This window comes from Lissotriton helveticus, chromosome 1_2 (assembly GCF_964261635.1).
Source record: "Lissotriton helveticus chromosome 1_2, aLisHel1.1, whole genome shotgun sequence".
Lineage (NCBI taxonomy): Eukaryota > Metazoa > Chordata > Amphibia > Caudata > Salamandridae > Lissotriton > Lissotriton helveticus.
In genome coordinates this window covers 287,468,880-287,495,219 of record NC_136058.1, presented here as the reverse complement: position 1 = coordinate 287,495,219, position 26,340 = coordinate 287,468,880, and the positions used below count along the sequence as shown (strand labels likewise).

The 26,340-nt window shown below is 45.1% G+C and overlaps 2 non-coding genes across 2 annotated transcripts; one reads left to right on the top strand and one right to left on the bottom strand.

The window, feature by feature from the left end:
- Positions 1-16,423: 16,423 nt before the first annotated feature.
- LOC144808110 (U5 spliceosomal RNA) lies at positions 16,424-16,539 on the bottom strand. Its single transcript, XR_013606642.1, has one exon. It is a non-coding gene; the product is annotated as a U5 spliceosomal RNA (small nuclear RNA).
- A 1,059-nt stretch (positions 16,540-17,598) lies between these two features.
- On the top strand, positions 17,599-17,748 carry LOC144808077 (U12 minor spliceosomal RNA). Its single transcript, XR_013606614.1, has one exon. It is a non-coding gene; the product is annotated as a U12 minor spliceosomal RNA (small nuclear RNA).
- The last annotated feature ends 8,592 nt before the right edge of the window (positions 17,749-26,340 follow it).

The window sequence follows — 26,340 nt, the reverse complement described above, 5'->3', positions numbered from 1 at the left end:
CGGCTAGAAGAGATCAGGGTCGGAGGCAAGGCCTTGGCCTGGTTTACATCATTTCTATCTAATTGCTCCTCTCAGGTCTATGCCCCCACCTATCAGTCTAGCACATACCCTTTCTGCTGTGGGGTTCCCCAAGGTTCAGCTCTGAGCCCCACGTTATTTAACATGTATATTCGCCCACTGGCCCTTTTAGCAAAAGCTCAGAACATCAGTATTATTTCCTATGCTGATGATACTCAGTTGTTGTTCACCTTTTCCAACAACCCGGATGAGAATCAATTGAAATTCCATGAAGACATCCTGGCCATTTCTGCCTGGTTGGCAGACAATTACCTACAACTTAATTCTTCTAAGACCGAGCTGCTGGTGGTGGGCCGTGACACCCACAAGTGGGACTACCACTGGTGGCCCACGGCTCTTGTATCCCCCCCAACCGAAAGATGCAGTTAACAACTTAGGGGTCCTTATGGACAATACCCTCTCCTTTGAGTCTCATGCAAAAAAAGTAGCAGGGACCTGTTTTGTTACACCAACAAAAAGTAGCAGTGGGTCAAAGAAAGGAAAACAACCGACTATGCATCTGTAAAAGAGAAGACGGAGTGAACTCAGCTAATAACTTAAACTAGTCTGATCACACCTAGGGTATTCCTTCTTTGTGAAAAAATTCCCATCAGTCATCGACCGAGACCGCCCTTCATCATCTGGGGTCCTTCACACCATGAAGGTAAAATTATATACCCACAGCAGATTGGCAGATGTAGAAGCCTAATCTGACCTGTGTGGCCCAGTGATTCCTATGGTGTGTGAGGCTGTCAGGTGACAACTGTAAAGCAGTGCAAAGAACGTGGAGAGATCAATAAGTGAAAAAGTGTGTTTCAGTAGATAAAATTGGATAGTAAAGGGGTAAGGAACTTTAATTTGCACCTCTTCACTCCCAAAACAATAAAAGAGTGCGAAGATAGTAGTATCAACAAATTACTACTAATGAGTGTGTTAGGTCAACATGTTTCTGCAGACTATACGGAGCCAAAGGGTATCCTGCTGCTTCATCAGGACCATTAGCGCTACTGCTAAATAACAAGTGTAAAAAGGTTTTTTATCACCTGAGTGTTATTTCGATCATCCTTCTCCTTACTTCATGGTCCAAGTACGCCGATTTGGCCAAGGAACACACGAACAGACACATAGAAAGAAACACACACAACAATTGGTCGTGGTTGGATAACTGGGTCCAAGTCCTTTAGAACCAGTAATCTTGCTTAGGGCGAATTATATGTATACCTTCAATCGATAGACACACATATGTTAATCATATACACAAAGTGTACAATCTCACTCACCAATGTGGCAGGAGAGAAAAGCTCCATCTCACCTGGCCACACCGCAGGTAATGGGAGCACCGCTCTGGTGGACAAGAATAAAAGAAGGGGTTTTAGTGCGGGACATTAGGATTACTATCATCACCCAACCGTTCATGGCAACAGATAATGTGCGGACTAGTATCCATAGATCTTATTATTGGTAACAAGCTTTCATCAATGTTCATATCTAAGAGTCCTCCTGACCTCTAGCAATCAGAGGGTAATCTTAGTCAGTGCGACCCTCCCGGTTAAAAATAGCCATGGGTGCCACCTTTAATCCGATACGTTTTTTAGTAGAATGAAGCGCTCTCTATACACACTTTTTGTCATCTTTCTTTAGTGTGAAAAACAGTGTCTTTAGCATATGCTCGCTGCCCGCTCTTTTGGGGTATAAATATCAGCAAACATACCGACATTGAGGCGCGTTACTGCTAAACTGCTGCCGCCGGCTCCGCCATCCAGCAGCACAGCGCTGCTGCCTTGGATTCAACATACACGCAGGCAAACGGCACTCAGAGTTTCTAAGAGGCCAAAACCATGCTTAAGCCCGTACTCACCTTCCCGTCGGTACTCCAGACGTCCTTCTGGGCTGTCTTTGGGGAGGTACCGACGCGGTGAACTATCGGGCATTTTAAGCTCATTTGCTGCATGAACGTCAGGGCCGGGTCGTGTCTGGCGCGTCATCGGGCTGCGTCATACGCGAGCTTCTGGGTAATGTAGTCCCCTACGTCGTCAGCCCCATGTAAACAACACTCCTCGGTCTTGTATATTGTACTATTATTATGCACAGAGCTTTATAAGTAGCTTGACTCATTTGGCTTTCTTACGCCACCAAGATAACAAGTAAGAGGCAAGGAGGGTATCTTTATTATCAGGGCAAAGAACCGTCAAAACGCGGCTGGAGTTTTTTTATGAATTGAATAACTTTATTCGGTACCGTGGGCATGTCACGGCTAGACTTGTATATTGGGGAGAAAAATAAACAATGTACTCTCTCCTATTGTCAGGAACTATAAATCAAGATCACATGAAGCTCCATCAACATCATCACCAAATGCCACAAGTTTTTAATGTGCATGGTGTCACGAGCATTCTTCAAACATTAATGCACAAGGACACACGTGTATGGCACTTCGTTATCTTATTCCTTAATTGTTGTGTATAAAGGAGGACAAAGATATACGATATGTTATTCTCCTTATTGGACACACAGATACTAGCGATCAATCAATGATTTTGAGAAACTTTCGGATGTAGCTAGGGCAAGAGGACCACCCAAAAGCCAAGGCGACATACCCATGAATGTCAAAGTAGAAGCATATATGCCTGTCTATGAATAATTTCACAACGACATCCATGGAATATCTTCATTCAGCCCGTTTATGTCTGAGTTTAGCCTATACACCCATTTCTGCTCTCTTTTAAATAGAAAGCGGCTGACGTCTGTTATCTGAGAAGGGATCAGTGGTTGTTCAATTACTGTCCATCTCAGGTCTGTGGGCAGGTGTCCTACCTCAATGAAGTGGTTAGTCAGTCTGGTGGCTTGTTTACAGCATCTAATTGAACTTTTGTGCTCAGAAATGCGCACTTTTACTTTGCGCGTGGTCATCCCCACGTATTTCATGTTGCAGGGACAGATGATTAAATACACGAGGTTCTGGCTGTTACAATTAGTGAACTGTTGTTGCCACGGGCGATCAGTGCCAATGTCAATGCTGGATGTTTTAGATGTTTGGGGGCAGGCTGCGCAGTTGCCGCAGGGATGATGACCAGTGACAGCTGGCATATCCCAAAGCGTCCCTACTGCTCGGGGGATGTTTCCCTTGGGTCTTGTATGGACCAACTGATCCTTCAGATTTTGCTCTCGTTTAAATGCGAACAATGGAGGTGGCAGTGTGTCTGTTCCGGTGTTTAGGATTGCCCAGTGTTTCCTGATGATTTTCTGAATCTGATTAGACTGAGTACAGAACGTGTTCACACAGGTGATCCTCTCCTGCTTTGGCTTGGAGGGTAAGAGTTCAAGCAGGCTCTCCCTATTGTTGTTAGAAGCCCTTTTCTTGGAGCTACGGATCAACCGTTTTGGATATTTTTTCTCAGCCAAGTTTGCTTCAAGAGTCTTTGCATGGCTCTCAAAGGCAGCTTTAGTAGAGCAATTCCGCTGTATTCGCAAGAATTGCCCATAGGGCAAGTTATCTCGCAGTGCTTTTGGATGGCAGCTTTCATAGCTCAGTAAGGAATTCCTGGCCATCGGCTTACGGTATAGCTCTGATTGTAAGTCAGTCGATGTCGCCGTGATCAGCAGGTCCAGAAATGCTAACTGATGTTTATTGTATTCAATAGTGAATTTCAAAAACTGGTTTCTCCCATTCAGCCATGCATGGAAATTACTTAAGTCCTCAACTGTCCCTCGCCACACCACCAGCACGTCATCTATATAACATTTCCAGAGACGCAGACACCCATGGTAGGGATTGGTGTCGGTGAGGATGTGGTCTTGTTCGAACCTGTGTGCGTACAGACTAGCGAGACTAGGGGCAAAAACGCTGCCCATGCTAGTCCCGCTAATCTGCAAGTAGACAGAGTCCTCAAACTGGAAAAAGTTTTCCGTCATAGTCAGTGTTGCCAGCGTCATAATTAGTCTGACTGGTGTAATTGAATTCAGATCCCTGGTCAAAAGGAGACTTTCCACTACTTCCAAAGTTTCGGTCTGGGGTATGGATGTGTAAAGACTCGCTACGTCAAAGGATACAAGTAGGTCTAGGTCCCTGTCATACTCAATGTCTGGTAAGATTCAGAGCACATCTTTGGTGTCTTTCAAAAAAGTCGGCATCTCCCGCACCATTGGTTTGAGGAAGAAATCGACAAAAGTTGACAAAGGTTCCAACAATGAACCTATGCCCGATATGATGGGCCGCCCTGGGTGGGGGGGGCGTTGTGTTTTATGTACTTTAGGCAGTACGTAGAAATATGGCATTACTGGGTTCGCTGCACACAAATATTGGGCCTCCTTCGCAGTAAGCCATCCCTCTGCCAGAGCCTCCTCCACAATATGCCCAATCACAATTGAGAGCCTCTCTGTAGGGTCAGTTGTCAGTTTACGGTAGGACTTCATGTCACTGAGTTGTCTTAGACATTCGTCGCGGTAGGAAACAGAGTCCAGAAGGACTATAGCCCCGCCCTTGTCCGCGGGCTTGACTACTACTAATTCATTGTTAGCCAAGCCTCTCAGGGCCTCCTGTTCTTTTCGGCACAGATTGATAAAGGGCTTGTGATGTTGTTGGAATAATTCTTTCAGGTCATGGTCTACTGCGTCCTCGAAGGCCAAAACTTTTGCTGGAAGTCCTACAGAAGTGGGGTTGAAAGTAGATGGTCTCTTGAGACCTGTGTTTTCATCAGCAGTCAGAGTATCTGTGATTTCTCCATTCTTGTTAGAGAACAAGAAGTGTAACCAAATTTTACGGAAGAACTTGCCCATCTCGATCTGTGTGAGAAATGGGTCTCCAGTATTGGTGGTAACAAACCCTAGCCCTCTTTTTAGGACCTGTTCCTCAGTGTCAGTCAATACATGGGAGCTCAAGTTGATGACAAGGCTGGCCCTACTGATGTCCCTGCTTTCTCCTGGGGGATCTTCTTCCCATTCCTCAGGTCCATCGTTTGTGGAGAGAGATTCCACTGGACCTGGCCCTGTTGCTGTGTCCGCCACCGTCCTCGCGTCCTCCCTCGACCAAACCCTAAAAAAGGCTGTTGGTTATAGTCTGGGTAGAACTGTTGTGGACCATAGGGCCCTGCTGATGGGGGGTAAGCTGGGGCTCCCCAAGGGGTCGGTTGCCACCAAGGTGGGAAGGAGGGCTGGCCAAAGCTATGGCTGAACCCTCTCCAGTTTTTCCTGTTGTTTCCCTTCCCTCTGTATCTATTCTGTGCATTGCCAGGGTTGGAAGAATCTGAGTCGCTTGACCCATCCTTTAAGCCGGTACCATATGTTGAGCCTCCTTTTCGCCCGTTTTTATTAAATGCCACAGGTACATAGGTGTCACTCGTGTAGGGGTAAACCTTTTCCATGGAAAATTTAGCAAGATCTTTTTAAAAATTTTCTAATTTGGTAAAAAGGATGGAGTCCCTGAACTCCTTGCTTGATTTATTCCCCTCATCCTGATTCTTGGAGAAGGCCTTGCCTGAAATGGTCGTCTTGATCTGGCCTTCAAGGATTTGGATTTCCACCAAAATCTTGTCCGCCGTTTTCTTGGCTGTTTTTATGATGAGTACAAGCCAGTCGCGAGTACATTTGCAGGCAATTAAGGACCAATCTCTTAAAACATCCTTATCGTCTAGGAACAGACGAGGAGCATTCGCAACGATAAGTCCACTCGTGACACAATTGCCACGCAAGTACTCCGCCATGGACATACCGTGTACGCATACTCTGGCCTGATTCTTTTTAAGTATTAGGATTTTTGCCCAGCCTTCATCGCTGTTGATCTGGGCAGTTGGTATTAAATCCAAAATACTGGGGTTCTCAGATAGAATGGATTGGATTTCTGCTTCATCAAAAGACAAGCCTAAATTGGTGGCCATGATGGAGAAATTACACCACACGTCAGTCGTGCCTATTAACAGGATTAGGGGACCTGTTTTGGCCTTCTACGCGGCTTAAAACTCATCTTGGGGTTCTTCAATGCATCGACGCGCCAATTAATTGTGCAATCAGTGGTACATTCCCGCCTAGACTATTGTAATGGACTCTTTTTGGGTGTAAATAAAACTGTTACTAAAAGACTCCAACGGGCACAGAATGCGGCGGCATGCCTTCTCTTTGCCCTGCCAAAACACTGCCGCACTTCCAATCTTCTTCGTCATCTCAATTGGCTGCCCATTGAACAGAGAGACCAGTTTAAGACCCTCTGCGCCATCCATAAGATCCTATATGGGCCGGGCCCTCAAATCCTGAAGGGGCTCTGCACACCATATGTTCCATCCCGCACCCTGCACTCTGCCGACCAGCATTTGGTCTGCATTCCTGCTACGCATAGACGTAGAGCAGGGGGGTGCTCTTTCAAGGCGAGGGCTGCTGCCCTTTGGAACTCCATTCCACTTATGGCCCGGAGCACACAGGATCATTGGGCCTTCAAGAAACTGATCAAAACCTGGCTCTTTTCTACCATCTAGCTTCCTTTATCTGGTCATGAGGTCTGCTAGCGTTGGGACATCCCGCTGCTGGGGTAGCCATGAGCTTTATAAATGTGTCATACGTAACATAACATAACTTTTACCTACCCGTTTTCTTTGATTTTTTCTTTGATTTGATCCAACTTTTGTGTTCAAATTTGCCCTTGATTGCCAAATGCTGTTGATTTGTACAAAATGACTTTTGATTTTCTGCAAGCGTGTACATAGCCTATGCATGTTAGCCTTGTCGATGACAATTGATGTAACATCCCTGAGTAAGCCCCAGGCTGAAAGCCAATTCTGGGGGGGCGAAACACGTGTTGGCGGCTGTGTTACAAATCTCTTACCCATTATTTGTACTTGAATGACTCAGAAAGGGAAAGAGTCTCGATTTAAAAAATAAACTGGATTCAATAAAAGGATTAAAAAAGATTATAAATATTTCTACTTGCTCTGGCACTTCTTTCATTTTTGTAATTAATGGGAAAGGGATCCCCCATTACCAAGGACAAGTAAACCCCCAAAATATCTTCAAATACACACAGGAGTGCATAAATATCTGGACCCACTATCCCCCTTCCCTTTTTCCCATTAATATTTCTATTGTATTGAGCCTCGAATTGTGTTGCTTGTAATGATAACAATATAAATGTTGTTTTAACCCTTTGCGCTCGAAACGGAACCATTCCGTCACGAGCCACGATGGGGCTGTGCTGGTGACGGAGTGGTTCCTTCACGGCCTGGCCGCAGCGCCTGCTCGGCGCTGATTTCGCGCCTGCGTAGCACGTTCTATTGAGCGGGCGGGGCCGTGACGGAACCATTCCGTCACAAGCACAGCACCACCGCGGCTCGTGAAGGAGTGGTCAAGAGCATGGCGACAACGTGCGGCCCCCCATGCACCCTAGCGCCGCGGCGGAATTACCGCCACGGCCAAGGGGTTAAAAAAAAGGTGCAGTAACAAAGGCCATTACTAGATGTCCTTGATGAGTCAGCAGTTCACAGGTTCAGTAACATAAACTGCTACTAGATGTCCCTGTTGCATCAATAGCACAAAGGTGCAGTAACAAAAGCTGTCGCTAGATGTCCCTGCTGAGTCAGCTGCAAACTGTTGCACTGAAGTTAGTAATGGCCTGACTGCGAGCAGGTCTCAGCTGCTCAAAGCCTAGAACTGTTAAACACGATATTGATTTCAAAATGTGTTTCCACACTTTCCTTCTTGTTTCAGGTGCAATATAACCTACCTTACTTAGAAGAGAAGCTTATTGTTTGCTTTTAGAAATGTTATCGCAAAGGTGGTTAGTGGGTAGAAGTTCTAGAGAGAATGGAATGCATGTAACTGTGGAGCATATTTACAAAACAAATGTCGGAGCAAATTTTGCAAATTCGGTGCTCCGACATTTTTTAAAGGCAGAGATGCGCCGTATTTACAAGAAGACGGTGTGCCTCTGCATTTCCCTTAGCGCTGGTGCAAAAAAGCTACCTAGCGTGAGCGCAGGAATCCTGCCGCCATGCTGTTTATGTGTAAGAAGAGACACCTTCCTGCATATAAACAATCAATAATCACAACTTGCTCTTTCCATGTGTGCTGCAAAATGCAGCACACATGGAAACAGCAAAATGCGAGGAGAAATTAAGGGGCATATTAGCAACGGCCAGCAATAATTATCGCTGGCCAGGCTTAGCGATAATTAGATTATCGTAGGCTAGCTCTACTTTTTATCGCCCTGGTGGCGCGTAATCAACAACGCGTTACTCCAGGGCGATAAAAATTCCAGAGATGGCGAGGTTATCTCCCTTTTGCAGGAAACATCGCTGGTTTTCCAGCGAAATTTCCTGCAAAAGGGTGATAACCTTGCTGATACGACCCACAGGGTCGTATCAGCACAATCCACCCCCTATGTTAGGGGTGGCTAAGTCAAGAATTTAGCAGATTAGTTTTTGGAGAAAATAGCAGTTTTCTCCAAAAACTAATGTCTGCTAAAATGCTAGGGCATCCTTGCTAATAGCACGAAGCCGCGCTATTGATGTCCTGACATGTAGTGTATGTCAGGAACGCCCACTTTGCATCACATTAGAGATGCAAAGGTAGGCGTAGTGCAAAAAGGTGCTAACATGTGATTATGCATGTTAGCACCCTCTTGTAAATAGGGCAATATTTTTATCTCCGCTTTTTTGGCTTTTTAAGCCAAAAAAGCAGAGATAGGTCCTGATTCACAGAACTAACTTAAGACAAAACCCTAAACTTACTACTTTTGGTATTCACAGAAGTTAGGATTTTGTCTTAAGTTTGTCTTAAGACAGACTTAAGACAGACTTAAGTTAGGATTTTGTCTTAAGTCTGTCTTAAGACAAACTTAAGACAAAATCCTAACTTCTGTGAATACCAAAAGTAGTAAGTTTAGGATTTTGTCTTAAGTTAGTTCTGTGAATCGGGCCCATAAAGCCCTTGTAAATATGCCCCTAAAAATTTCTCCTCGTAATGCCATTCTAAAACCAGGTATTCCCTGGTGTTAGTTTTTGGCGGGGGGCGCAGTCTTGGAAATCTGGGGCCGTATCAAAAAGCTATGGGGGGATATTCTCAAGAACGTGTGATAATTATCGCAAAATTAGCTTAATGCAACTCTTCACATGCCAGGCTATCGCGGGAAAATAACGCAGTGTTAACGTTGTATTCTCAAGACGGCGGTACCATGCGGTAGTCTCACAATAACGCATCAAATGACCGTTTTATATTAACACGATGCCGCAAAAAAGCGAAACACGAACGTGAAAAAAGTTGTGATGAGGGCAATCACGATACAAAAATCAGTGCTAACCAGCGACAGGCCTGCTATTCCCATGCGTCATGCGGTAAAATGCACCATAAAAGCAGAACAAAAAAAGGGAGAAAATTAATAAACTGCGTAGCACCATGGATGCACCCGGACCGAGTGCAGAGGTCAACGCAAATCCCACAAGCCCCTCAGACCACCAGCATATGGCCTCGGGGTCGGGGAAGTCCAAGGAGAAGAGGAAGACGGGGTTCAGTCCGCAGGAAAACCGGATCATCGTCACGGAGGTAACAGAACACTACCAACAACTGTTCGTCACCTCCACTGTGTCATTGGCAACACAAAAGGAAATATGGCATCCCTTCGTGAACACCGTGAATGCAGTCGGAGTGTCGAGGAGGTCAATGGAGGAGGCCAAGAGGCGCTGGCATGATGTGAAAAGCCAAACCAAGCAGAAACCCGCTGCAAACAGGAATACAGCAACGGTGACTGGAGGTGGGAGTCCTGCGCCACAGGAGGAGCTGGAGGAAATGGTGGCTACAGTCATCAGTGTGGAGACAGTGCGAGGAGTTGGGAGTCCGGACACGGCTCGATATGACCTGACCCAACATCAACAGGGTGAGTAATGACCAGGGACTGGGGGACGGGGGGAGATGGGCCCAATGGCACACCTGCACAATGATGTGTAGCACACTGCATACCCACAATGACCCTAGATCATGACCCTGATCCCCGTGGCACACTGCAGCACACATACAAACACCAAGTAGGCCCATGTCCACCATGTGCCCAAAGGAGTCCCACCCCACACATCATCGATCTCACAACCAACACATGCACACATGTGAAACCCAGCAAAGATGCGTATTTGTGAGCCACACAGACTATGCAAGTGACACTACATGACGAGCAGCATGGCTGCAGTACAATCATCACGACATTGTGCACGCCACAACACTGAGGTGGCTGAGTGTGGACCACATCTGGAAAGGAGCAGGTCACACTCTGACACATTCACATGCACAAACAACCCCTGATGTCAACAATACATCTGCAGACAAACAATGCACAAGAGTACAATAACTATCCAAGAGCACAAATGACCCAAGTCGCCAACATCTCAGCACCGTAATAGCACAAAAGTCAAAGGCATGCTACCTCAAAGGGATAAGGGACATCAAAATCACAGCTGGAGGGGCGACTCTCCCACAATGCATCACACACACATAGCAATAACAGCACATCCACATTGATGACAATGTGGTACAAAGTGCAACACTGAGGGCCCTATTCACAGAACTAACTTAAGACAAAATCCTAAACTTACTACTTTTGGTATTCACAGAAGTTAGGATTTTGTCTTAAGACAGACTTAAGACAGACTTAAGACAGACTTAAGTTAGGATTCTGTCTTAAGTCTGTCTTAAGTCTGTCTTAAGACAAAATCCTAACTTCAGTGAATACAAAAAGTAGTAAGTTTAGGATTTTGTCTTAAGTTAGTTCTGTGAATCGGGCCCTTACACTGCAGAACAGAGGCCACAACTGGGTCCGCTTGTGCGCAGAAACTGGCCAATCACATCTGACGTAGCAGGAAACTGTGAGATGAAAATGTACATGCACAACCTCACATCCGTCATATACTCTAAGGGCCCGATTCACAGAACTAACTTAAGACAAAATCCTAAACTTACTACCATTTTCGTATTCACAGAAGGCACTTACTCATTTTGGTATTCACAGAAGACACTTACTCATTTCGGTATTCACAGAAGTTAGGACTCCTAACTTTAGGACTCCTAAATGCATTCTGTGAATACCGAAAGTCTTAAAATCAGGATTTTTCTCAATTTAGTAGTAGTAAAGTTAGGACTCCTAACTTTAGGTATCCTAAACTGAGAAAAATCCTAATTTTAAGACTTTCAGTATTCACAGAAGGCCTTTAGGAGTCCTAAAGTTAGGACTCCTAACTTTACTACTAGTAAATTGAGAAAAATCCTGATTTTAAGACTTTCGGTATTCAAACAAGGCATTTAGGAGTCCTAAAGTTAGGAGTCCTAACTTTACTACTACTAAATTGAGAAAAATCCTGATTTTAAGACTTTCGGTATAAACAGAAGGCATTTAGGAGTCCTAAAGTTAGGAGTCCTAACTTTACTACTACTAAATTGTGAAAAATCCTGATTTTAAGACTTTCGGTATTCACAGAAGGCATTTAGGAGTCCTAAAGTTAGGAGTCCTAACTTTACTACTACTAAATTGAGAAAAATCCTAATTTTAAGACTTTCGGTATTCACAGAATGCATTTAGGAGTCTTAAAGTTAGGAGTCCTAACTTCTGTGAATACCGAAATGAGTAAGTGTCTTCCGTGAATACCAAAATGAGTAAGTGCCTTCTGTGAATACCAAAATGGTAGTAAGTTTAGGATTTTGTCTTAAGTTAGTTCTGTGAATCGGGCCCAAAATGTCCACTGTCCCGCATCTAATAGTCAGAACTTCACAAACAGTCACAATGTACATTGTCATGCAGTCTGTATATAAACTTTAACAATGTGCCAACATACATGTCAACACAATGTCAAAATGCATCTACCCTTCACATTGCAGAGGGACAAACAACACCTCCAGCAGATCAGACTAGACAACTTATCAGTGATGCTGAAGAGGACCTCCACACCTTCGACACCGACGCCCTACAATAGCTCATGGACATCTTAGGCTACCCACCTCCAGGAGCAGGGCAGCCCAGCTGCATCAAGGAGACCCCACCCCCTGCACAGACCACTCAGCAGGAAGCACCCACCACCATGGCTGGCTCTCAGCACCTCACCGAAACCTACATTGCATTCCAAGGCCAGGTGTTAGACAGAGGCGTAGCTAGAGCTTCTGGTGCCCGGGGCTATCCCCCAGATTGCCGCCCATGGCAGGTAGCAGAGGGGAGGGTGGATCTGTGGGAAATTTTCGGCGAGCAGCAGGGGTGGATTGGCAGGGTTTAAGTTACAACACCACTCTCTACTCCACTGCATAAGAAAGGGTGTGAAACTGCGGCGCAAGCCTAGAGCAAACCTCGACGGTCAAGTCTCAGTTGATGAAGGCCCACCAGCACTAAAATGGTAGCTAAATGCATAAGTAAATGTATCCCTTCCTTCCCTTCCTCCTCTTACACCTCTCCATACTGAACTGCTGCTACAAGACCACAGCAGTAAAACTACCCGCTAGACATCAAGCACAACACCAAAACAACTCCCACATAGGTCACACTCTACACCCACACTCTACCAAACAACAACAGTATTTAGAAACATAAGCAAAGCTATAGCAATAGAACAGCTTCATTATCTCTTTCATCCATGCATCTATCTATTCATTCTTTCACCCTTCCATCCACCTACTGGCATCCACTATTTCACCTTTAGATTCTGTCATCCATTCATTCTTTCATCCATCATTCAATATTTCCTCATTCTATCCATTTATCTATTATCCATCCATCCAATTTGCCATCCATCTATTATGCCATCCATCTGCCCATCCATACAGTCTAAAAACCAACCATCCACTCTGCCACCCATTGATCTATTCACTCTGCCATCCATTCTCTTTGCATCCATCCTCCACTCTTTTATCTTACCATCACCTCTGCCATTCATCGATCAACTGGCATCCTTTCATCAATTCATTAACTCTTCCATTCATCCACTCAGCCATCCATCAGCCTACTCTGCCATCCATCCATCCTCCTATCCTCTCTTCCATCCATCCATCAATCCACTCTGTCATTCACCCTCTCTGCCATCCACTCTTCCATCCATTCACCATCCATTCACTCTGCCACCCATCCATTCATCAACTCTTCTATCTATTCATTCAACCACCCATCTACTCTGCCATTCATTCATCCATCAATCCACCCACTCTGCTATTCAACCACCCATTCATCCACTCTGCCATGCATCAATCCCCTCCACCTTCCATCCATTCTGCCATCCATCTGCTCATCCAACCATCCATTTATCCACTCTGCTATCCATCCTGCCATTCATTCATCAATCCATCCACTCTGCTATCCAATCATGCATTCAGTCACTTTGCCTTTAATCCATTCACACTGCCACGCATCCATTTATTTACTTTGCCATCCATCCAATCTGCCATCCATCCATATATTCATTCACTTTGCCACCCATCTATTCACCCTGCCATCCATTCATCATCCATCCACTACGACTTCCATTCACAGATCTTTCGCCCACTCATCCAGCCCTTTACTCTATCCTCCTTCCAGCTGTCCCTCCACCTATTCATTCACTCAACTATTCATCCATTTGTTCTGCCATCCTTTCACTTGTCCATCCACCTATCCATCCACGCACTCACCCATCCATCCATCCCTTTACTATACTTTCATGTGTCCATCCATCATCATTCACTTCTTCTTTCACCCACTCATTCATCCACATATCCATTCATCCTCCTACTCCATTTAGGAGAAATTAGGACTCCTAACTTCTGTGAATACCGAAATGAGTAAGTGCCTTCTGTGAATACCAAAATGAGTAAGTGCCTTCTGTGAATATCAAAATGGTGGTAAGTTTAGGTTTTTGTCTTAAGTTAGTTCTGTGAATCGGGCCCTTACTCATTTCGGTATTCACAGAAGTTATGAGTCCTAACTTTAGGACTCCTAAATGCCTTCTGTGAATACCGAAAGTCTTAAAGTTAGGATTTTTCTCAATTTAGTAGTAGTAAAGTTAGGACTCCTAACTTTAGGACTCCTAAATGCCTTCTGTGAATACCGAAAATCTTAAAATTAGGATCTTTCACAACTTTACTACTACTAAACTGAGAAAAATCCTAATTTTAAGACTTTTGGTATTCACAGAAGGCATTTAGGAGTCCTAAAGTTAGGAGTCCTAACTTTACTACTACTAAACTGAAAAAAATCCTAATTTTAAGACTTTCGGTATTCACAGAAGGCATTTAGGAGTCCTAAAGTTAGTGACGAAATGCTCTCAGCCATGTTATCCACCTCCCATTGTATAACATGGCTAAGAACTGGTCTGGGCAGGTGTTAGTATTTGGAGATATTCGCGCTTAGCGTGAATATTTCCAACACTACGCCTGCCTTGCTAATAGGCGATAGCGACGTTAGCGACTGCTTTCAGTCGCTAACTGGTTGGGTACGCCCACTTTGCATGTCATTAGCGATAAACATCCGCTATCGCCTAAAAGCTGTCACTAACATCAGTTAGCGACAGCTTGCTAATAGGGCGATAGAATTATTGCCGCTTAGCGGCCGAAAACGGCCGCTAAATCGGCGATAATTGCCTATCGTCCCCCTTGGTAATATGCCCCTTGGTTTTTTCTCCGTTGACGACAGGCTTAGTTGTGTGGCATGGGTCGTGCTAATCGTCGCCACAAAATGTTGTAAATAATGTAGACTGGAACTGCCTGGATGAGTTATTAGTTAATGTATTGGCAGGTAACAAATCGTAAAACCCGACCAGCAGTGCCGGGCTTCAAACTCCTTCCAACGGCTCTGTGATAGAACCCTGAGCTCAGAGGCACAAGAACATGCCAACACGAGCCCAGCGCAACTCACGAGCCAGGACAACAATAAGAGACATAATAAATATAACAGAAATTAGCGGCACTATGGCTCTACAGCCCGGAGGCAGGCAGGCGCTAATGTCTACAATGTATCACTTTGCATTTCAGGGTGGTGATGCAGGCGACCACACTGAAATGTGATTTCAGGGTGGTGATGCAGACCACAACACTGAAATGCGTTAGCCTAACGCCTGACGCCTGGTATTCGGCAGGGATGCAAGCTCCGTGCTTAGATTCTTCAGCAGGTGCTGGGAGAGAGTGCATTCCCAGAAGATATGGTAGGACGCCTCGGCTGCAGTCCATCCTCTCTGTTAGGACTTGTATCAATTGAGCGCTCTAGCTTGCAGGAAGGGTTTCACTGGCAGTCATCCTTGTATGGCCTTCCAGGCAATGTGATGTCCTTGTGGTGGTTGGTCAGGCGATTGAAGGTAACGTTCTCCCACATATGTGCCACTGTGAAGATGGAAAGGCGCCGATCCGTTCGCTGATGAACTTTGCACCGATCTGGCACTAGATGATCTTTAGAGTCCACTCGTTCGGGCAGCAGCTACCAGACCAAACTAGTTAACCATTTTTTCCACTTCCTTGTAGAACCACAGGGTATCCATTTTTAGTGGATGACGCTCACCCACTCTGCCCATCCAAGGCACCTCTACGTTGGCACACGTTGGCAACTGGAAAAAGCGTGCAATCAGAAAGCCGGCTTTTCATCTTCAGTCCTGGTTCTCCTAACACAGGGGCACAAGGATATTCCCCTCAGGATTGTGGCAATGTTTGGCACTCCCTTGGCTAAAGCACATTGCCAAAGCCAATAGCTCTCACATAGGCAAGAACTACTGGCTTTGCCAATGCTTCTTTATTATGGAGTGTGGCACCCGTTCACCCTCACACAAGTAACATCTAACTTGTATTTTGTAGATTTGGCATTATTTATGTAAATACTGTAAAACATATGAAATTTGAGTCACACTGACATTATCATTAAAATAAATAATGAAACTTTGAAACCTAATACCAATTTAGAAAATAATTGTAAAATGCCTCGTTTTAAAACAACGAACAGGAAGGAGATTGGTGCATAATATTTCCCTGATCCAAATCAATTAAGAGCAGAGTGTACATTCTAGATAACATTCACGTAGCAGCATATCGATAAATCAATCACTGGCGCACTACCAACGTTGGCACACTCTGTAAAGAGTTAATCAACATAATTCTATCTTTTACTTTAATGGACAGCTTTATCAGAGATAAATTGTGCTCTAGGTAATAGAGCGCTTTACACAAGCATTAGGTTACATCCATCACACACGGGCAGATTTTGAAATGTATATTATTTACCCGCGGGGTCTTAACGTGATTTTCTAACAGTGACAGGCTGTTGAGCCGCAGCCGGGACTCGAACCCTTGTCCTTGGATCGAAAATTCTGGTCCTTCGCCTCTCACGCAGCACACTGACCGACCCAAAGCAGTATGTGGATATTCGCACAAATGTTATTAGATCATCTTTCCTTGAACAGAATTATGCAGCTCTATCAGAGATAGAACTTTCAAAAATTGAGTGAAACTCTTTAATGTTCCTCTCCACGGAAATCTTTAGTAAAAGGCGAAAGATTTATTCGGTTTGAAGAGAAACCAGAGTATAAACTGAATGCTCTGTTGGAGAGGCCGCACTGAACAGAACTCCTTTCACTATCAGTGTGGGGCTGTAAACTAACAAATGACTTTAAAAATGTCCTAAAAAATAAACATGTTTTAATGTGCTAATCGAGATAAGTAGTAAAATTGTTTTAACTACATAAGAGAGATTACAAATGACTGGGGATTGTGGGTATGCAAATAAACCCGCCTGAAACCCACGTGACAAGACGTCTCAGTCACACGTGATCCTCAGGAGCGTAACATGGGGCCTTATTTATGAAGGCCTTGCGCCGCCGGTGCGTCACTTTTTTCCATTTTAAAAGTGGTGCACCGGCGGCGCAAGGCCATGGTTTTCTTTTGTTGATCTCATAGCGCAGGTTTTGCTCTAGGTACTAGACCGCTTTACACGAGCGTTAGGTTACTTGCATTAAACACGGGCATATTTTTTTAATATATATTAATTACCCGCGGGTTTTTGACGTGATTTGCTAGGAGTAACAGGCTGTTGAGGCGAAGCCGGGATCTGCTTCTCTTGTAAAGCGGTGAGATGCTCTCGGGCCAGAGTCGCGCTTAGTGTAGGTAAGGCCCTGTGATTCATGGAGATTAGAGGGGGAAATCATTTTGCCCCCTCCACCCATGCCCGATAAACCCTCCGCGTCCCACATGTGTGTGTGTGTGTGTGTACTTGCCATGTCCTCATGCAATTCTCTACAAAGACACAAGATGGCGCTGAATTCAGCAGCAAGTGGTGTTTCGAGTTCGCGATGCGACACGTCACCGCCAAGTAAGGCACCCCTGCAGCCGCCATTCGTAGTTATTTTTTTACCTAAGGCACCTCCCCGTTTCCCATGAGGCTACGCGACATTCTAATTTACATAAATCTAAGAAGGCAATGTAGCCGCTTTTGAGTGAGTTGTGATTGAATAGTGACCCCTTTTCTGCAGACTTTAAATACTGTAACCCTTTTAAGAGTTTTTCAAACCTGCAAATGGCGATAGTTTATCGCTCTCACTTACTAGGGTTTTTATCGTTCAGCGCTATCTACCTTTTCAACGTTCCTGTATGCCTTAAACTAATGAGTAAGGAAAATAACGATCTTGGGTGACGCCAGGATCCTCACTCATAATGTGAGCGGAATTTTTGAACGGGTACAGGTCGTCCCGTGGGTGACCCGCCTACTTAGCAGGATGCCCTGGTGCAGCGATCTGCCCGGCCCCATACTTGTATAATGAAAGATAATTAAGCATTAAATTATGAAAAACTTGAACATCAGGTAAAATTTAATGTTGGTCAAAGCTAAGTGTTATAGTATTGTGAGACAGTATTTTTGTGTTGATTTAACCTCTCTGTCATTTGGCAAACGGTGACTAGAGTTTAGTAAAAAAGCTTCCTAGTTCTTTACTTCCGGTATGTTATTTTATTACTTATTTCCGGTATGTTATGTTATACACGAACGGTAATTTATTTTTTTTGCTTGATAGAGCAACTGCCCGTTACACCTATTGTTAACTTATTTTTAATACAAACTATACTTATAGCGGAAGCTGGCTTCGCCCAGAGGAATATTTTTGCCTCATCTCATGCCATCCCCCATGGTGTGCTTGCATTGTAACGCTTTAGGGGTAATTTATCACCTTAAAAGTACTCTGTGCTATCACACGTTAAAATCATCATCTCAATGGTGCTTTGTATACTGAAAGTAACCAATTTCATTATGTCTTAAGACGCCACTCGGTGGCATTTCAAAAAATGTTTTAGTCAGGACTTAAAATGCAAGTCAGTCGTATTGCCTTGCCCAATGCTTGTTAAGCCATTTCCTCCCTGTATTAGACCACATGCAGGTATTACCTTATCAGAAAGAACGAAGGTGCTAAATGCGAAAAAAACAATTTATAAAAGTGTCCAACTTTGGAGTCAGTCTGATCATTCATAAACTGCCTGTTGTAAGGTAAAGGACTGATAAAGCAAATAAGTCAGGGACATATTAGCAAGAAGCTCGTTAAAATTATCGCTGTTTAAGCGGCAGGAAACTGCCGCTAAAACGGCGATAATGGGCTTGCTAATATGCGTTATAGAATTCCAATAGAAGCCCAGGTTAGATGTCCTGCACAACTAATCTGGGCTTCTACTGGAATCTTTTGCTTACCACGCCACCCCAGTTTAGACCCAGCCATATGCAAATCAGTCTTGACCCTGGGACGTGGGTTCTGAGCTCTCCATGCCACTGGAGTCAAGGTAGTCTGACTGATGATGGGTGAAACCCCAAAACCGGTCCTAGGATGCTTGTTTCCAGTCCAGGGAGGACCTTGCCCAGCAGTTCAGGCTGGACTGGAATGGCATGGCATGGGGAGCAAAAAAAACATGGATTTAGACCCGTATCTCTGATCAGGAGAGAATGTATGACATTGTTCGGCATTCTGTCCATCAATTGTTCTTTTTGCATTTGTCACACTGAGTGGGACGGCTATGAAATGAATGAAATGAAATGAAAGACAACTTATATTGCGCAACTAAAACCCGGAGGCATCAAGGCGCCTAACAGACAAAAGTCTTCAAAAAAGGCAAAAACAAATCTACACGTAGGCTTTGGCAAAGAGACGAGTCTTCAAGGCCTTTTTAAAGGCTTGCATGGAGGGCAGAGACTTAATTTCTTCCGGTAGAGTGTTCCACCATTTAGGCGCAAGACTCGAGAAAGCTGTGCCCCCCCACTTAGCTCTACGAATGCAAGGAACTCGTAGCAGGGACTTCTTAGCCGAACGTAAATTTCTGGAAGGGCTATAAGGGACCAAAAGGTCTCCTATTCCTCCCGACCTCTTTCTCGCCAGGGCTCCGTATGTCAGGCAGAGAGTTTTGAAACGGATCCTGTCCTCCATCGGAAGCCAATGAAGGAGTTTCCTAGTGGCGGAGGCTGATGAACGTCTGGGCAGGTCTAGAACAAATCTCGCTGCGGCGTTCTGGACCATTTGTAAACGCTGCAGCAGGACTTTATTAATCCCTGCATACAACGCATTACAATAGTCCAATCTCGACCCTATAAGGGCTACAGTGACTTGCTTTCTCGCTTGCAAAGACAGATAGTGTTTGATCTTCCTCAAGATGTGAATAACACCCCAGCAGGTAGCAATTGTTCTGTTCACCTGCTGCTGCATGCTAAGCGAAGGGTCGATCAGGACTCCCAAGTTCTTGGCCAGATCCGTGGGAACTGGGCAGACTCCCAACGAGAAGGGCCACCATTCCGCCGACCAGATCTCCTTCTTTCCGCCGAACACCAGAATCTCCGTCTTGTCGCCGTTAAGCTTCAATGAATTGCTAATCATCCATTGGGCGACTGCCTCCATGCATAGTCTAAAATTGGAGGCAGTCAGAGTGACAGAATGGGTGAGAGATACTAGAATCTGGGTATCGTCGGCATAGGAAACTACCTCCATCCCGAAAGATCTAATAAGCCTGGCCAGTGGGGTTACATAGATGTTGAAGAGGGTCGGACTTAATGCCGACCCCTGAGGAACCCCACAGTGCACAGGAAGGGATGGAGATAGAAACTCACCCAGCTTAACTTTCTGTTCTCTCCGATCGAGGAAGGAGGTAAGTAGGCTGAGTGCAGACCCCTCCACCCCTATCTCCCTCAGTGGAGATGTTAATACTGAGGGAGAGAGGGTGTCAAACGCAGCAGTGAGATCCAGGAGGACGAGCAGAGTAGTCTGACCCTTATCCACTCTGGTGCGGATGTTATCAAGCACAATGGTTAGGGCAGACTCCGTGCTATGCCCCCTCCTGAAGCCATGCTGTGAATGATCAAAAAGATCGGAGTTTTCCAGGAAGGCTGAGAGATGCTGGTTCAGATGAATTTCCAGCATCTTCGCAGTAGCTGGGAGCAGGGAAATTGGGCGAATTTTTTTTAACACACCCGGATCCAGCGTGGGTTTTTTCAGCAGTGGTTTCACCACTGCCCTCTTCCACTGCGATGGAAAGATCCCGTCCCTCATCGCCCTGTTCATAATCTCCAAAAGTGGCGGCAACAGAGTCTCTTTGCACTGCTTTAGAAGCTTAAGAGGGCATGGGTCAAGCGGGGAGCCCGACCTGATCCTGCCAAGAAGATTCTCCAGGTCTAAAAGAGAGAGGGGAGGAAAACTACACAAACTACCCTGAGAGGAGACCTCAGCCCCCAATAGGCGGGGGGATACAAGAGGAGGGGAAATGGATAAGGAGGATTTCTGCCGCTCTAACGCAGTATAGATGTCCCCAATTTTTGATTGAAAAAATTGTGGGCAATGTCATTACAGAGCTGTTGCGACCCAAAGACGGGGTCAGGCATCTGCAGGGAGGTAAGCGAGTCAACGATTTTAAAAAGCTCTTTCGAGGAGGACAGGGAGGCGGTGATAGTAGAAAAGTATTCCTGCTTGGTTCTGATGACCTCCGCCTTATACCTCCTCAGTAATGTTTTATGGGCTTCTTTGTCCCTGAGATCCCAGGAGGCCTGCCAGAGGCGTTCCTGTCTCCTGACTCCCTGCCTAAGAAGCCTTAGCGACTCAGAGAACCACGGGGCCGATGGCCTCTTCCTAGCGCAATAACGCAGAGAGGCCGGGGCCAGCTCATCCATGGCTATTTTGACGGCGGTTTCTAGTTGATGTACCGCCAAGCCTACATCTTCCTCCCGGACGATAACCTCACTAGGGATCATCGGGGCAAGTAACTCATTTGAGATATTCTGAAAATTTCTCCGAGATTCCTCTTACTCCCTTCTCTTATTTTACTATTCGTAGAGGTAAAGGCCAGCTCTATCGGGACAGCAAGGTGATTGGACCAGGAGAGCGGAAGCGGATCTTTAACAGTCAGCCTCCCGTCATTCAAGAAAATCCCGTCAAGCGTATGCCCCGCTTGGTGGGTGGCCCCCTTTACTCGCTGATGTAGCCCACAAGCAGTTAAAGTATCCAGGAGGGAGAGGGTTTCCTTGGACTCCAGGTCCTCCAAATAATAATTCCAATCCCCCAGAATCGTTAAGTGCTCGCGACCAAAATAGGGTTCTAAAATGCTGAGCAGATTTTTTCAAAATCTTTTCTAGACCCCGGCGGTCGATAGAGAAGGATACCCGTAAATGGAACCACATAAGGCCCATTTATGGAAAAATGAAGGGCCTGAAAGGTTTCCAGAGGATCAGTTAGATTGATGGTGTGACATACCAAACCCTCCTTGAACAGAATGCCTAACCCTCCCCCTATCTGTCCAACCCTATCCTGCCTGACCAGTGTATAACCTTCGGGAACAGCTTCCACCAGGTCAGGGCCCGAGGACTCTTTAGCCCACGTTTCGGTAACAAAAACCCAAGCGGGTTTTCTGTCTAGGACAAAATTCTTAAAAACCACATTGTGCTTTATAATTGAACGCGCATTTAAAAGGAAGCCATGTTCCCTCATGGCACAATTGCTCGTGTTGTCCCCTTTCGCGCCCGTAATTGGGCCTGGAAAAGAGACAGACCCAGCCAAACTTGTCTGCAAACAGACGCACGGGGTGAAATGAGAAAGTCCTCCGGCCTAAATTTATAATGGCAGGAAGTCCTAGACGGACGAAGGGTCTGTAAATCCTGCCAAGAGTACCTGAAAGGAGGGAGCTCCCCCGCAGCCACCCCAGTCGTCTTCTCGACCAGCCCGTCCTCAGCGCGGACGGGCGCAGACGGGCTGGACTCTGGCGTTACTCCGGCGATGCTTCGGCGCACACGCAGTGCGCACACGCAGCGCGCACACGCTGCGCGTCACGGGTTTGCCCAGAAGTGGGTCCCGTGCTCTCCATGCCAATGGAGTCAAGCTAGCCTTACTGATGAGGGGGGAAACCCTGACACCGGTCCTAGGATGCCTTGTTTCCAGTCCAGGAAGGATCTGTTCCCATAGGGAGCAGGGTCAAGGCTGATTTGCATATGGCTAGGTTCAAACTGGAATGGCATGGGGAGTAAAAAAACGATGAATTTAGGCCTAGATCTCTGTACAGGAGTGAATGTATGCCATTGTTCTGCATTCCGTCCATCAATTGTTATTTTTTGCATAAGATTGATAAATCTCACACAGGTTTTGGATCACATTTGTGCACTCTGCATGGCACAAGGGTGACACAAAACCTTGATAAATATGCCCCTATGTTTCTGATAACATCGGGCCCGATTCACAGAACTAACTTAAGACAAAATCCTAAACTTACTACTAATGGTATTCACAGAAGTTAGGATTTTGTCTTAAGTTTGTCTTAAGACAAACTTAAGACAGACTTAAGACAGACTTAAGACAAGTCTGTCTTAAGTTTGTCTTAAGTCTGTCTTAAGCCTGTCTTAAGTTTGTCTTAAGACAAACTTAAGACAAAATCCTAACTTCTGTGAATATCATAAGTAGTAAGTTTAGGATTTTGTCTTAAGTTAGCTCTGTGAATCGGGCCCACAGTTATTGCCAGAACATAACCAAGACTTTGCAGTTAAGAAAACACTTGGAGTAGAGTTCAAGAATGCAGCCAGTAAACTCCTGGGTATGTAGCTCTCCACGATCAAAGTTCATTAGTACACACTTATACCTATTCCAATCTTGCGCCAGTCCCCACACTCTCATATCAATCATGTATCCATACACCAGGGGTCTCCAACCTTTTCTGTAGTGAGAGCTAATTCTGCTCAAGGAAAGTCCTGCCGTGCTGCTAGCATATTTTATCACTGTAAAATGCTGATAATATTTATTAACATTACACTAGGATGACCTTAAGCACGATTATCAGTAGTAACCACCCAAGCATTCCAGGTGAAGTTATCAGCAGAATGCTAGGAAAACGTTTATCAATATTAAGGGCCCGATTCACAGAATGAATTTAAGACTCAATCCTAAATTTACTACTATTTTGGTATTTACAGAATGCACTTACTACTTTTGGCATTCACAGAATGAACTTACTACTTTTGGTGTTCACAGAAGTTAGGATTTTGTCTTAAGTCTGTCTTAAGACAAACTTAAGACAGACTTAAGACAGACTTACGACAAACTTAAGACAGACTTAAGACAGACTTAAGACAAAATCCTAACTTCTGTGAATACCAAAAGTAGTAAATTCATTCTGTGAATACCAAAAGTAGTAAGTGCATTCTGTGAATACCAAAATAGTAGTAAGTTTAGGATTGAGTCTTAAATTCATTCTGTGAATCGGGCCCAGTGTGCTTGTAATCAAGTAAAATTCAAATTATCACATGCTGTGTGCCACAAAGGGTATTACCACAGTAGAAAGTCTCCCCAACTCAAACTGAATTATCATTCAGCTAACAACTTTAAATGTGTTTTAGAATTGCAATATTTTGTCTTCATTAGCATATTCGTTTTTGAAAATACATATTTTTCTATCAAAACCACTTTCCACTTTGAGCAATCAAACTCAATTTTCCAGAAGAAAAACCTTTTTGGAAACAGGACTATCAGCAACAAAACCACCACCACCTTCAAAAACATCCATCACCTCAGCCACCCTCCCAGAAGAATGGAAACATGGAAGTCAAACCCCTTCTCAAAAAACCTGTCCGCTGACCAACACAATCTCAAGAACTATCAGCCCATCTCCCGCTACAGTTCACCGCCAAGGTCCTTGAAAAGTCCATTAACTGCCAACTCATGGACTACCTAGAGAACAAGAGCCTCCTTTACCCATCCCAATCTGGATTCCGCTTGAACCACAACACATAAACCGCCCAAGTAGCAGCCACCCACGAAATATGGACTCTTTTAGACCAGGGAGAAACGGCCGCCCTAACCCTAATCGATCTCTCAGTAGCTTCCAACACTGTGTCCCACCACACTCTGATAAAGAGGCTCTACCAGATCAGGATCCAATAGGACACTCTCAAATGGATCTCATTCTTCCTCACCAGAAGAACCCAGAGAGTCCACTTTTCCCATGGATCCCAAGAACATCATCTGCAGTGTCCCTAACGGGTCCTCCCTCAGCCCTACCTTATTAAATACCAACATGACACCCCTGGCCAACACCGTCAAGGACCCATGGACTGAACATTATTTTATATGCAGACGGCACCCAGCTTTTCCTCTCTTTATCTGAATGCTCATCTGTCACCAGGAGCAACTTCCACTTGTGTATGACCAGTGTCGCCCTCTGGATGCAAAACAACTGCCTCAAACTTAACACCAACAAATCTTTGGGAATTACACCTCCCAGTGGAAAGATTCCTGGTGGCCTGCAGAACTGGACCCTCACTCTCACCTACACCAACAGACCCCGCCTGGAACCTCAGAATCATACTGAACTGCAAACTCACCATGAAAAATCAGATCGACGCATGAATCCTTGGCCAGCTTCCTCACTCTTCGCATGCTCCGGAAAATCTTTAAGTGGCACCCTGTTGTGAGTTAATTTCATCCCCTTCTTCTTCCTTTGCTCTTTCCTCTTGTTCAGCCTATGATGCCTATAGAATGTGATGACTGCATGGAATGTGGTGTGCAGGGAGTTAGGCAGTTGATGTCAGCAGGCTGAGCAGGAAGTTTATCCTGCTCCTGGTGGGGCATACTTTACAGCTTATTCCATCTTGGCCTATGTAAGCTTCCTGTAACTTACCTACAAATACAGTTACTACTTGGAACCAACTACCTGACTTCCTGAAGATTCATACTTTATTACACAGCAACACAGGAAAAGACGCATGTTGCTCAAGCCCTCGTCACCAGACGCCTGTGATGAAGCAAAGCTTCGCATATTTTGCGACCTTGCTGTATTCAAGAACCTCGTTTATGTGTAACAAGGTAATAAATGTACGTCTTACTAACATTTATATTAAGTTTGAGTAAAGTTTATGAAGCTTGCTTACGTGTATTTCTAATGCATTTAATCCGTGTACTTAAAAATGGCCGCCGCTTGTATTTTAGTTACTGCGCATGCGTCAGCCACACTCACGTGTCCTGACGCGTCTGCAGAAGTGGAGGGAAATTTATGCGCATGCGTAATACATAGCTGTGCCCATCATGTGGTACTGCTCGTGCCACTGCTCTTGTGATTGTTTCCATGTAGCTAACATATAGATTGCATAAGTATATTTCTTGATGATAAGTTAGAAGTACAAACCCTGTGATGTGTTTTCATGATGACATTATTATGTATTAATTTGTTTTCGCTTACTTTCCATGTACCGCGGGGAATGGGGGTCTGAGAGAGAGGAGAGCCATATTGGAGGTCCCTTCTGCGCCTGCGCAAACTCTGAGGCACAGTGGACCTTGACTGATGGAACACAGCCAGTTGGCAGTGATGTGCAAGATGTTCCTGAGAAAGTCACCTCTGCCCTGCGAGAACAGCGAATGTGGCTCCTTATATGTTACAATGTAATATTGTGCTACTGTTTGCCGTGTAGTTTCTCATGGGCACCCCAATCTTACTAGGCGGTACCCAAGCATGCAAATACAGGTTTGAAATATTGTATTGTGATTGGTGTGTTACCCAAATCCTACTTTAGGACCAATCCAAATTGAGGGATTCTGACACTTTGCAACATTGGGGGGTGGTACACCGTCCCAAAAGAGTATATCTACCCTGGGTTTACCTAGGGAATTGTCCGACTTGTCTGGTTTAGCTGACCTGTCACTGACCCATCGTACTCAATAGGTGACTGAAGATACAGAGAGCTGCGGAGCACTCTGTCCGAAATTGACCATAGACTGAGGTTCTACTGAACCTTAAAGTGCTGGCGAAGCATTTTGCTGGGAGTTCGTTGACCCAATCGGGGTCTTGATCGATAGCTGCAGAGAGGGTGGAGCGCAGGCGTTGCTTCCAAACTGCGGGTGC